We start from the raw sequence: 14,143 nt of genomic DNA on the forward strand, positions 1-14,143 counted from the left end.
ATCACATTTGTGGCTTGGATAGTGAGAGGCTTAGCAAGCAAGAGGCTGATCCACTGCTGATTTCGTCAACATTTGAGAAAAAAATATAGCACAGTACCGCTCCTTGGACACGCCCTGAATGCAGAGTCTGAAGAGGATGACATCGCCTCTCTGTTGGAAGATTAACATCAGTGCTGTTCATAGCTGATTAACTTCACTTTCTAATATTTCCCACAATCACAGTTGTGGCTTGGAAATCTATAGTTTTAGAAAGCGAGAGGCTGATCCACTGCTGATTTCCTCAACACTGGAGGAAAGAAATACCCAAGTAGTAACTCCTTGGAGAAGCCCCGAATGCAGAGTCTGAAGAGGATGACATTGTCCCTCAGTTGGAAGATTAACATCAGTGCTCTTCACAGCTGATTAACTTTCCTTTCTGACGTTTCCCACAATCACATTTGTGGCTTGGATAGCGAGAGGCTTTGAGAGCGAGAGGCTGATCCACTGCTGATTTCGTCAACATTGGAGAAAAACATATACCATAGTAGCGCTCCTTGGAGAAGCCCCGAATGCAGAGTCTTAAGAGGATGACACTGCTTCTCAGTTGGAAGGTTAACATCAACGCTGTTCACAGCTGATTAACTTTCCTTTCTGAAGTTTCCCCGAATCACATTTGTGGCTTGGAAAGCGAGAGTTTTTGAAAGTGAGATGCTGATCCACTGCTGATTTCGTCAACATTGGAGGAAAGAAATACCCAAGTAGCAACTCCTTGGAGAATCCCTGAATGCAGAGTCTTAAGAGGATGACATTGCTTCTCAGTTGGAAGGTTAACATCAACGCTGTTCACAGCTGATTAACTTTCCTTTCCAATATTTCCCACAATCACATTTGTGGCTTGGATAGTGAGAGGCTTAGGAAGCGAGAGGCTGATCCACTGCTGATTTCATCAGCATTGGAGGAAAGAAATACCCCAGTAGCAACTGCTTGGAGACGCCCTGAATGCAGAGTCTGAAGAGGATGACATCGCCTCGCAGTTGGAAGATTAACATCAGTGCTGTTCCCAGCTGATTAGCTTTCCTTTCTGAAGTTTCCCACCATCACAATGGTGGCTTGGACATCTATAGTTTTAGAAAGCGAGAGCCTGATCCTCTGCTGATTTCATCAACATTGGAGGAAAGAAATACCCAAGTAGCAACTCCTTGGAGAAGCGCCGAATGCAGAGTCTGAAGAGGATGACATCGCCTCTCTGTTGGAAGATGAAAATCAGTGCTGTTCCCAGCTGATTAACTTTCCTTTCTGAAGTTTCCCACAATCACATTTGTGGCTTGGAAATCTATAGTTTTACAAAACGAGAGCCTGATCCACTGCTGATTTCATGAACATTGGAGGAAAGAGATACCCAAATAGGAACTGCTTGGAGAAGCCCCGAATGCAGAGTCTGAAGAGGATGATATTGCCTCTCAGTTGGAAGATTAACATCAATGCTCTTCACAGCTGATTAACTTTCCTTTCTCAAGTTTCCCACAATCACAATTGTGGCTTGGAAAGCGAGAGTTTTTGAAAGTGAGATGCTGATCCACTGCTGATTTCGTCAACATTGGAGGAAAGAAATACCCAAGTAGCAACTCCTTGGAGAAGCGCCGAATGCAGAGTCTGAAGAGGATGACATCGCCTCTCAGTTGGACGATTAACATCAGTGCTGTTCCCAGCTGTTTCACTTTGCTTTCTGAAGTTTCCCCGAAATACATTTGTGGCTTGGATAGTGAGAGGCTTTGAGAGGGAGAGGCTGATCCTCTGCTGATTTCATCAACATTGGAGGAAAGAAATACCCAAGTAGCAACTCCTTGGAGAAGCCGCGAAAGCAGAGTCTGAAGAGGATGATATCGTCCCTCAGTTGGAAGATTAACATCAGTGCTGTTTACTGCTGATTCACTTTCCTTTCCAGTATTTCCCACAATCACATTTGTGGCTTGGATAGTGAGAGGCTTAGGAAGAGAGAGGCTGATCCACTGCTGATTTCATCAGCATTGGAGGAAAGAAATACCAAAGTACCAACTCCTTGGAGAAGCCCTGAATGCAGAGTCTGAAGAGGATGATCTCGCCTCTCAGTTGGAAGATTAACATCAGTGCTGTTCCCAGCTGGTTCACTTTGCTTTCTGAAGTTTCCCCGAAATACATTTGTGGCTTGGATAGTGAGAGGCTTTGAGAGGGAGAGGCTGATCCACTGCTGATTTCATCAACATTGGAGGAAAGAGGTACTGAAGTAGCAACTGCTTGGAGAAGCCCCGAATGCAGAGTGTGATGAGAATGACATTGCCTCTCGGTTGGAAGATGAAAAGCAATGCTGTTCACAGCTGATTAACTTTCCTTTCTGAAGTTTCCCACAATCACAATGGTGGCTTGGAAATCTATAGTTTTAGAAAGCGAGAGGCTGTTCCACTGCTGATTTCGTCAACATTGGAGCAAAGAAATAGCAAAGTAGCAACTCCTTGGAGAAGCCCTGAATGCAGAGTCTGAAGAGGATGACATCGTCTCTTAGTTGGAAGATTAACATCAGTGCTGTTCACAGCTGATTAACTTTCCTTTCTGAAGTTTCCCACTATCACATTTGTGGCTTGGATAATGAGAGGCTTTGAAAGCGAGAGGCTGATCCACTGCTGATTTCGTCAACATTGGAGAAAAGAAATAGCAAAGTAGCAGCTGCTTGGAGAAGCCCTGAATGCAGAGTCTGAAGAGGATGACATCGTCCCTCAGTTGGAAGATGAAAATGAGTGCTGTTCCCAGCTGATTAACTTTCCTTTCTGAAGTTTCCCTTAATCACATTTTTGGTTTCGAAAGCTGGATTTTGGAAGCGAGAGGCTGATCCACTGCTGTTTTCCTCAACATTGTAGGAAAGAAATAGCAAAGTAGCAACTCCTTGGAGAAGCCCTGAATGCAGAGTCTGAAGAGGATGACACGGTCTCTCAGTTGGAAGATTAACATCAGTGCTGTTCCCAGCTGATCAGCTTTCCTTTCTGAAGTTTTCCACAATCACAATTGTGGCTTGGAAAGTGAGAGTTTTAGAAAGGGAGATGCTGATCCACTGCTGATTTCCTCAACATTGGAGGAAAGAAATAGCAAAGTAGCAGCTGCTTGGAGAAGCCCTGAATGCAGAGTCTGAAGAGGATGACATCGTCTCTCAGTTGGAAGATGAAAAGCAATGCTCTTCATAGCTGATTAGCTTTCATTTCTGAATTTTCCCTTAATCACATTTTTGGCTTCGAAAGCTAGTTTTTGGAAGCGGGAGGCTCATCCACTGCTGTTTTCCTCAACATTGTAGGAAAGAAATAGTAAAGTAGCAAGTCCTAAGAGAAGCGCCGAATGCAGAGTCTGAAGAGGATGACATCGCCTCTTAGTTGGAAGATTAACATCAGTGCTGTTCCCAGCTGATTAACTTTCCTTTCTGAAGTTTCCCCGAATCACCTTTGTGCCTTGGATATCTAGAGGCTTTGAAAGCGAGAGGCTGATCCACTGCTGATTTACTCAACATTGGAGGAAAGAAATACCCAAGTAGCAACTGCTTGGAGAAGCCCTGAATGCAGAGTCTGAAGAGGATGACATCGTCTCTCAGTTGGATGATGAAAATCAATGCTCTTCATAGCTGATTAGCTTTCCTTTCTGAAGTTTCCCACAATCACATTTGTGGCTTCGAAAGCTAGATTGTGGAAGCGAGAGGCTGATCCACTGCTGTTTTCTTCAACATTGTAGGAAAGAAATAGCAAAGCAGCAAGTCCTAAGAGAAGCGCCGAATGCAGAGTCTGAAGAGGATGATATCGCCTCTCAGTTGGAAGATGAAAATCAGTGCTCTTCACAGCTGATTAACTTTCTTGTCTGAAGTTTCCCACAATCACATTTTTGGCTTCGAAATCTATAGTTTTCGAAAGAGAGAGGCTGATCCTCTGCTGATTTCATCAACATTGGAGGAAAGATATACCGAAGTAGCGACTGCTTGGAGAAGCCCTGAATGCAGAGTCTGAAGAGGATGATATCGCGTCTCAGTTGGAAGATTAACATCAGTGCTCGTCATAGCTGATGAACTTTCCTTTCTGAAGTTTCCCACAATCACATTTGTGGCTTGGATAGTGAGAGGCTTTGAGAGCGAGAGGCTGATGCACTGCTGATTTCGTCAACATTGGAGAAAAAAATATAGCATAGGCCCGCTCCTTGGAGAAGCCCCGAATGCAGAGTCTGAAGAGGATGACATCGCCTCTCAGTTGGACGATTAACATCAGTGCTCTTCACAGCTGATTAGCTTTCCTTTCTGAAGTTTCCCACAATCACATTTGTGGCTTGGATAGTGAGAGGCTTTGAGAGCGAGAGGCTGATCCACTGCTGATTTCATCAACATTGGAGGAAAGAAATACCCAAGTAGCAACTCCTTGGAGAAGCCCTGAATGCAGAGTCTGAAGAGGATGATCTCGCCTCTCAGTTGGAAGATTAACATCAGTGCTCTTACCAGCTGGTTCACTTTGCTTTCTGAAGTTTCCCCGAAATACATTTGTGGCTTGGATAGTGAGAGGCTTTGAGAGGGAGAGGCTGATCCTCTGCTGATTTCATCAACATTGGAGGAAAGAAATACCCAAGTAGCAACTCCTTGGAGAAGCCGCGAAAGCAGAGTCTGAAGAGGATGATATCGTCCCTCAGTTGGAAGATTAACATCAGTGCTGTTTACTGCTGATTCACTTTCCTTTCCAGTATTTCCCACAATCACATTTGTGGCTTGGATAGTGAGAGGCTTAGGAAGAGAGAGGCTGATCCACTGCTGATTTCATCAGCATTGGAGGAAAGAAATACCAAAGTACCAACTCCTTGGAGAAGCCCTGAATGCAGAGTCTGAAGAGGATGATCTCGCCTCTCAGTTGGAAGATTAACATCAGTGCTGTTCCCAGCTGGTTCACTTTGCTTTCTGAAGTTTCCCCGAAATACATTTGTGGTTTGGATAGTGAGAGGCTTTGAGAGGGCGAGGCTGATCCACTGCTGATTTCATCAACATTGGAGGAAAGAGGTACTGAAGTAGCAACTGCTTGGAGAAGCCCCGAATGCAGAGTGTGATGAGAATGACATTGCCTCTCGGTTGGAAGATGAAAAGCAATGCTGTTCACAGCTGATTAACTTTCCTTTCTGAAGTTTCCCACAATCACAATGGTGGCTTGGAAATCTATAGTTTTAGAAAGCGAGAGGCTGATCCACTTCTGATTTCGTCAACATTGGAGGAAAGAAATACCCCAGTAGCAACTCCTTGGAGAAGCCCCGAATGCAGAGTCTGAAGAGGATGATATTGCCTCTCAGTTGGAAGATTAACATCAATGCTCTTCACAGCTGATTAACTTTCCTTTCTCAAGTTTCCCACAATCACAATTGTGGCTTGGAAAGCGAGAGTTTTTGAAAGTGAGATGCTGATCCACTGCTGATTTCGTCAACATTGGAGGAAAGAAATACCCAAGTAGAAACTCCTTGGAGAAGCGCCGAATGCAGAGTCTGAAGAGGATGACATCGCCTCTCAGTTGGAAGATTAACATCAGTGCTGTTCCCAGCTGTTTCACTTTGCTTTCTGAAGTTTCCCCGAAATACATTTGTGGCTTGGATAGTGAGAGGCTTTGAGAGGGAGAGGCTGATCCTCTGCTGATTTCCTCAACATTGGAGGAAAGAAATACCCAAGTAGCAACTCCTTGGAGAAGCCGCGAAAGCAGAGTCTGAAGAGGATGATATCGTCCCTCAGTTGGAAGATTAACATCAGTGCTGTTTACTGCTGATTCACTTTCCTTTCCAGTATTTCCCACAATCACATTTGTGGCTTGGATAGTGAGAGGCTTAGGAAGAGAGAGGCTGATCCACTGCTGATTTCATCAGCATTGGAGGAAAGAAATACCAAAGTACCAACTCCTTGGAGAAGCCCTGAATGCAGAGTCTGAAGAGGATGATCTCGCCTCTCAGTTGGAAGATTAACATCAGTGCTGTTCCCAGCTGGTTCACTTTGCTTTCTGAAGTTTCCCCGAAATACATTTGTGGCTTGGATAGCGAGAGGCTTTGAGAGGGCGAGGCTGATCCACTGCTGATTTCATCAACATTGGAGGAAAGAGGTACTGAAGTAGCAACTGCTTGGAGAAGCCCCGAATGCAGAGTGTGATGAGAATGACATTGCCTCTCGGTTGGAAGATGAAAAGCAATGCTGTTCACAGCTGATTAACTTTCCTTTCTGAAGTTTCCCACAATCACAATGGTGGCTTGGAAATCTATAGTTTTAGAAAGCGAGAGGCTGTTCCACTGCTGATTTCGTCAACATTGGAGCAAAGAAATACCCAAGTAGCAACTCCTTGGAGAAGCCCTGAATGCAGAGTCTGAAGAGGATGACATCGTCTCTTAGTTGGAAGATTAACATCAGTGCTGTTCACAGCTGATTAACTTTACTTTCTGAAGTTTCCCCGAATCACATTTGTGGCTTGGATAATGAGAGGCTTTGAAAGCGAGAGGCTGATCCACTGCTGATTTCGTCAACATTGGAGAAAAGAAATAGCAAAGTAGCAGCTGCTTGGAGAAGCCCTGAATGCAGAGTCTGAAGAGGATGACATCGTCCCTCAGTTGGAAGATGAAAATGAGTGCTGTTCCCAGCTGATTAACTTTCCTTTCTGAAGTTTCCCTTAATCACATTTTTGGTTTCGAAAGCTGGATTTTGGAAGCGAGAGGCTGATCCACTGCTGTTTTCCTCAACATTGTAGGAAAGAAATAGCAAAGTAGCAACTCCTTGGAGAAGCCCTGAATGCAGAGTCTGAAGAGGATGACACGGTCTCTCAGTTGGAAGATTAACATCAGTGCTGTTCCCAGCTGATCAGCTTTCCTTTCTGAAGTTTTCCACAATCACAATTGTGGCTTGGAAAGTGAGAGTTTTAGAAAGGGAGATGCTGATCCACTGCTGATTTCCTCAACATTGGAGGAAAGAAATAGCAAAGTAGCAGCTGCTTGGAGAAACCCTGAATGCAGAGTCTGAAGAGGATGACATCGTCTCTGAGTTGGAAGATGAAAAGCAATGCTCTTCATAGCTGATTAGCTTTCATTTCTGAATTTTCCCTTAATCACATTTTTGGCTTCGAAAGCTAGTTTTTGGAAGCGGGAGGCTCATCCACTGCTGTTTTCCTCAACATTGTAGGAAAGAAATAGCAAAGTAGCAAGTCCTAAGAGAAGCGCCGAATGCAGAGTCTGAAGAGGATGACATCGCCGCTTAGTTGGAAGATTAACATCAGTGCTCTTCACAGCTGATTAACTTTCCTTTCTGAAGTTTCCCCCGAATCACATTTGTGCCTTGGATATCTAGAGGCTTTGAAAGCGAGAGGCTGATCCACTGCTGATTTACTCAACATTGGAGGAAAGAAATACCCAAGTAGCAACTGCTTGGAGAAGCCCTGAATGCAGAGTCTGAAGAGGATGACACTGCTTCTCAGTTGGAAGGTTAACATCAACGCTGTTCACAGCTGATTAACTTTCCTTTCTGAAGTTTCCCACAATCACAATTGTGGCTTGGAAATCTATAGTTTTAGAAAGTGAGATGCTGATCTACTGCTGATTTCGTCAACATTGGAGGAAAGAAATACCCCAGTAGCAACTCCTTGGAGAAGCCCTGAATGCAGAGTCTGAAGAGGATGATCTCGCCTCTCAGTTGGAAGATTAACATCAGTGCTGTTCCCAGCTGGTTCACTTTGCTTTCTGAAGTTTCCCCGAAATACATTTGTGGCTTGGATAGTGAGAGGCTTTGAGAGGGAGAGGCTGATCCTCTGCTGATTTCATCAACATTGGAGGAAAGAAATACCCAAGTAGCAACTCCTTGGAGAAGCCGCGAAAGCAGAGTCTGAAGAGGATGATATCGTCCCTCAGTTGGAAGATTAACATCAGTGCTGTTTACTGCTGATTCACTTTCCTTTCCAGTATTTCCCACAATCACATTTGTGGCTTGGATAGTGAGAGGCTTAGGAAGAGAGAGGCTGATCCACTGCTGATTTCATCAGCATTGGAGGAAAGAAATACCAAAGTACCAACTCCTTGGAGAAGCCCTGAATGCAGAGTCTGAAGAGGATGATCTCGCCTCTCAGTTGGAAGATGAAAATCAGTGCTGTTCCCAGCTGGTTCACTTTGCTTTCTGAAGTTTCCCCGAAATACATTTGTGGTTTGGATAGTGAGAGGCTTTGAGAGGGCGAGGCTGATCCACTGCTGATTTCATCAACATTGGAGGAAAGAGGTACTGAAGTAGCAACTGCTTGGAGAAGCCCCGAATGCAGAGTGTGATGAGAATGACATTGCCTCTCGGTTGGAAGATGAAAAGCAATGCTGTTCACAGCTGATTAACTTTCCTTTCTGAAGTTTCCCACAATCACAATGGTGGCTTGGAAATCTATAGTTTTAGAAAGCGAGAGGCTGATCCACTTCTGATTTCGTCAACATTGGAGGAAAGAAATACCCCAGTAGCAACTCCTTGGAGAAGCCCCGAATGCAGAGTCTGAAGAGGATGATATTGCCTCTCAGTTGGAAGATTAACATCAATGCTCTTCACAGCTGATTAACTTTCCTTTCTCAAGTTTCCCACAATCACAATTGTGGCTTGGAAAGCGAGAGTTTTTGAAAGTGAGATGCTGATCCACTGCTGATTTCGTCAACATTGGAGGAAAGAAATACCCAAGTAGAAACTCCTTGGAGAAGCGCCGAATGCAGAGTCTGAAGAGGATGACATCGCCTCTCAGTTGGAAGATTAACATCAGTGCTGTTCCCAGCTGTTTCACTTTGCTTTCTGAAGTTTCCCCGAAATACATTTGTGGCTTGGATAGTGAGAGGCTTTGAGAGGGAGAGGCTGATCCTCTGCTGATTTCATCAACATTGGAGGAAAGAAATACCCAAGTAGCAACTCCTTGGAGAAGCCGCGAAAGCAGAGTCTGAAGAGGATGATATCGTCCCTCAGTTGGAAGATTAACATCAGTGCTGTTTACTGCTGATTCACTTTCCTTTCCAGTATTTCCCACAATCACATTTGTGGCTTGGATAGTGAGAGGCTTAGGAAGAGAGAGGCTGATCCACTGCTGATTTCATCAGCATTGGAGGAAAGAAATACCAAAGTACCAACTCCTTGGAGAAGCCCTGAATGCAGAGTCTGAAGAGGATGATCTCGCCTCTCAGTTGGAAGATTAACATCAGTGCTGTTCCCAGCTGGTTCACTTTCCTTTCTGAAGTTTCCCCGAAATACATTTGTGGCTTGGATAGTGAGAGGCTTTGAGAGGGCGAGGCTGATCCACTGCTGATTTCATCAACATTGGAGGAAAGAGGTACTGAAGTAGCAACTGCTTGGAGAAGCCCCGAATGCAGAGTGTGATGAGAATGACATTGCCTCTCGGTTGGAAGATGAAAAGCAATGCTGTTCACAGCTGATTAACTTTCCTTTCTGAAGTTTCCCACAATCACAATGGTGGCTTGGAAATCTATAGTTTTAGAAAGCGAGAGGCTGTTCCACTGCTGATTTCGTCAACATTGGAGCAAAGAAATACCCAAGTAGCAACTCCTTGGAGAAGCCCTGAATGCAGAGTCTGAAGAGGATGACATCGTCTCTTAGTTGGAAGATTAACATCAGTGCTGTTCACAGCTGATTAACTTTACTTTCTGAAGTTTCCCCGAATCACATTTGTGGCTTGGATAATGAGAGGCTTTGAAAGCGAGAGGCTGATCCACTGCTGATTTCGTCAACATTGGAGAAAAGAAATAGCAAAGTAGCAGCTGCTTGGAGAAGCCCTGAATGCAGAGTCTGAAGAGGATGACATCGTCCCTCAGTTGGAAGATGAAAATGAGTGCTGTTCCCAGCTGATTAACTTTCCTTTCTGAAGTTTCCCTTAATCACATTTTTGGTTTCGAAAGCTGGATTTTGGAAGCGAGAGGCTGATCCACTGCTGTTTTCCTCAACATTGTAGGAAAGAAATAGCAAAGTAGCAACTCCTTGGAGAAGCCCTGAATGCAGAGTCTGAAGAGGATGACACGGTCTCTCAGTTGGAAGATTAACATCAGTGCTGTTCCCAGCTGATCAGCTTTCCTTTCTGAAGTTTTCCACAATCACAATTGTGGCTTGGAAAGTGAGAGTTTTAGAAAGGGAGATGCTGATCCACTGCTGATTTCCTCAACATTGGAGGAAAGAAATAGCAAAGTAGCAGCTGCTTGGAGAAGCCCTGAATGCAGAGTCTGAAGAGGATGACATCGTCTCTCAGTTGGAAGATGAAAAGCAATGCTCTTCATAGCTGATTAGCTTTCATTTCTGAATTTTCCCTTAATCACATTTTTGGCTTCGAAAGCTAGTTTTTGGAAGCGGGAGGCTCATCCACTGCTGTTTTCCTCAACATTGTAGGAAAGAAATAGTAAAGTAGCAAGTCCTAAGAGAAGCGCCGAATGCAGAGTCTGAAGAGGATGACATCGCCGCTTAGTTGGAAGATTAACATCAGTGCTGTTCCCAGCTGATTAACTTTCCTTTCTGAAGTTTCCCCGAATCACCTTTGTGCCTTGGATATCTAGAGGCTTTGAAAGCGAGAGGCTGATCCACTGCTGATTTACTCAACATTGGAGGAAAGAAATACCCAAGTAGCAACTGCTTGGAGAAGCCCTGAATGCAGAGTCTGAAGAGGATGACATCGTCTCTCAGTTGGAAGATTAACATCAGTGCTCTTCATAGCTGATTAGCTTTCCTTTCTGAAGTTTCCCACAATCACATTTGTGGCTTCGAAAGCTAGATTGTGGAAGCGAGAGCCTGATGCACTGCTGATTGTAGGAAAGAAATAGCAAAGCAGCAAGTCCTAAGAGAAGCCCTGAATGCAGAGTCTGAAGAGGATGACATCGCCTCTCAGTTGGAAGATGAAAATCAGTGCTCTTCATAGCTGATTAACTTTCCTTTCTGAAGTTTCCCACAATCACATTTTTGGCTTCGAAATCTATAGTTTTCGAAAGAGAGAGGCTGATCCTCTGCTGATTTCATCAACATTGGAGGAAAGATATACCGAAGTAGCGACTGCTTGGAGAAGCCCTGAATGCAGAGTCTGAAGAGGATGATATCGCGTCTCAGTTGGAAGATTAACATCAGTGCTCGTCATAGCTGATGAACATTCCTTTCTGAAGTTTCCCACAATCACATTTGTGGCTTGGATAGTGAGAGGCTTTGAGAGCGAGAGGCTGATGCACTGCTGATTTCGTCAACATTGGAGAAAAAAATATAGCATAGGCCCGCTCCTTGGAGAAGCCCCGAATGCAGAGTCTGAAGAGGATGACATCGCCTCTCAGTTGGACGATTAACATCAGTGCTCTTCACAGCTGATTAGCTTTCCTTTCTGAAGTTTCCCACAATCACATTTGTGGCTTGGATAGTGAGAGGCTTTGAGAGCGAGAGGCTGATCCACTGCTGATTTCATCAACATTGGAGGAAAGAAATACCCAAGTAGCAACTCCTTGGAGAAGCCCTGAATGCAGAGTCTGAAGAGGATGACATCGCCTCGCAGTTGGAAGATTAACATCAGTGCTGTTCCCAGCTGATTAGCTTTCCTTTCTGAAGTTTCCCACCATCACAATGGTGGCTTGGAAATCTATAGTTTTAGAAAGCGAGAGCCTGATCCTCTGCTGATTTCATCAACATTGGAGGAAAGAAATACCCAAGTAGCAACTCCTTGGAGAAGCGCCAAATGCAGAGTCTGAAGAGGATGACATCGCCTCTCAGTTGGAAGATGAAAATCAGTGCTCTTCATAGCTGATTAACTTTCCTTTCTGAAGTTTCCCACAATCACATTTGTGGCTTGGATAGTGAGAGGCTTAGCAAGCAAGAGGCTGATCCACTGCTGATTTCGTCAACATTTGAGAAAAAAATATAGCACAGTACGCTCCTTGGAGACGCCCTGAATGCAGAGTCTTAAGAGGATGACATCGCCTCTCAGTTGGAAGATTAACATCAGTGCTGTTCATAGCTGATTAACTTCACTTTCTAATATTTCCCACAATCACAATTGTGGCTTGGAAATCTATAGTTTTAGAAAGCGAGAGGCTGATCCACTGCTGATTTCCTCAACACTGGAGGAAAGAAATACCGAAGTAGTAACTCCTTGGAGAAGCCCTGAATGCAGAGTCTGAAGAGGATGACATCGCCTCTCAGTTGGAAGATGAAAATCAGTGCTGTTCCCAGCTGATTAACTTTCCTTTCTGAAGTTTCCCACAATCACATTTGTGGCTTGGAAATCTATAGTTTTACAAAGCGAGAGCCTGATCCTCTGCTGATTTCATGAACATTGGAGGAAAGAGATACCCAAATAGGAACTGCTTGGAGAAGCCCGGAATGCAGAGTCTGAAGAGGATGATATTGCCTCTCAGTTGGAAGATTAACATCAATGCTCTTCACAGCTGATTAACTTTCCTTTCTGAAGTTTCCCACAATCACATTTGTGGCTTGGAAATCTATAGTTTTAGAAAGTGAGATGCTGATCCACTGCTGATTTCATCAACATTGGAGGAAAGAAATACCCAAGTAGCAACTACTTGGAGAAGTCCCGAATGCAGAGTCTGAAGAGGATGACATCGCCTCTCAGTTGGAAGATTAACATCAGTGCTCTTCACAGCTGATTAACTTTCTTTCTGAAGTTTCCCACTATCACATTTGTGGCTTGGATAGCGAGAGGCTTAGAAAGCGAGAGGCTGATCCACTGCTGATTTCGTCAACATTGGAGAAAAACATATACCATAGTAGCGCTCCTTGGAGAAGCCCCGAATGCAGAGTCTTAAGAGGATGACACTGCTTCTCAGTTGGAAGGTTAACATCAACGCTGTTCACAGCTGATTAACTTTCCTTTCTGAAGTTTCCCACAATCACAATTGTGGCTTGGAAATCTATAGTTTTAGAAAGTGAGATGCTGATCCACTGCTGATTTCGTCAACATTGGAGGAAAGAAATACCCCAGTAGCAACTCCTTGGAGAAGCCCTGAATGCAGAGTCTGAAGAGGATGATCTCGCCTCTCAGTTGGAAGATTAACATCAGTGCTGTTCCCAGCTGGTTCACTTTGCTTTCTGAAGTTTCCCCGAAATACATTTGTGGCTTGGATAGTGAGAGGCTTTGAGAGGGAGAGGCTGATCCTCTGCTGATTTCATCAACATTGGAGGAAAGAAATACCCAAGTAGCAACTCCTTGGAGAAGCCGCGAAAGCAGAGTCTGAAGAGGATGATATCGTCCCTCAGTTGGAAGATTAACATCAGTGCTGTTCACTGCTGATTCACTTTCCTTTCCAGTATTTCCCACAATCACATTTGTGGCTTGGATAGTGAGAGGCTTAGGAAGAGAGAGGCTGATCCACTGCTGATTTCATCAGCATTGGAGGAAAGAAATACCCCAGTAGCAACTCCTTGGAGAAGCCCTGAATGCAGAGTCTGAAGAGGATGATCTCGCCTCTCAGTTGGAAGATTAACATCAGTGCTGTTCCCAGCTGGTTCACTTTGCTTTCTGAAGTTTCCCCGAAATACATTTGTGGCTTGGATAGTGAGAGGCTTTGAGAGGGAGAGGCTGATCCACTGCTGATTTCATCAACATTGGAGGAAAGAGGTACTGAAGTAGCAACTCCTTGGAGAAACCCCGAATGCAGAGTGTGATGAGAATGACATTGCCTCTCGGTTGGAAGATGAAAAGCAATGTTGTTCACAGCTGATTAACTTTCCTTTCTGAAGTTTCCCACTATCACATTTGTGGCTTGGATAATGAGAGGCTTTGAAAGCGAGAGGCTGATCCACTGCTGATTTCCTCAACATTGGAGAAAAGAAATAGCAAAGTAGCAGCTGCTTGGAGAAGCCCTGAATGCAGAGTCTGAAGAGGATGACATCGTCTCTCGGTTGGAAGATGAAAAGCAATGCTCTTCATAGCTGATTAGCTTTCATTTCTGAATTTTCCCTTAATCACATTTTTGGCTTCGAAAGCTAGTTTTTGGAAGCGGGAGGCTCATCCACTCCTGTTTTCCTCAACATTGTAGGAAAGAAATAGCAAAGTAGCAAGTCCTAAGAGAAGCGCCGAATGCAGAGTCTGAAGAGGATGATATCGCCTCTCAGTTGGAAGATGAAAATCAGTGCTCTTCACAGCTGATTAACTTTCCT

The sequence above is a fragment of the Struthio camelus genome, chromosome 3, assembly GCF_040807025.1.
Source record: "Struthio camelus isolate bStrCam1 chromosome 3, bStrCam1.hap1, whole genome shotgun sequence".
Taxonomy (NCBI): Eukaryota; Metazoa; Chordata; class Aves; order Struthioniformes; family Struthionidae; genus Struthio; species Struthio camelus.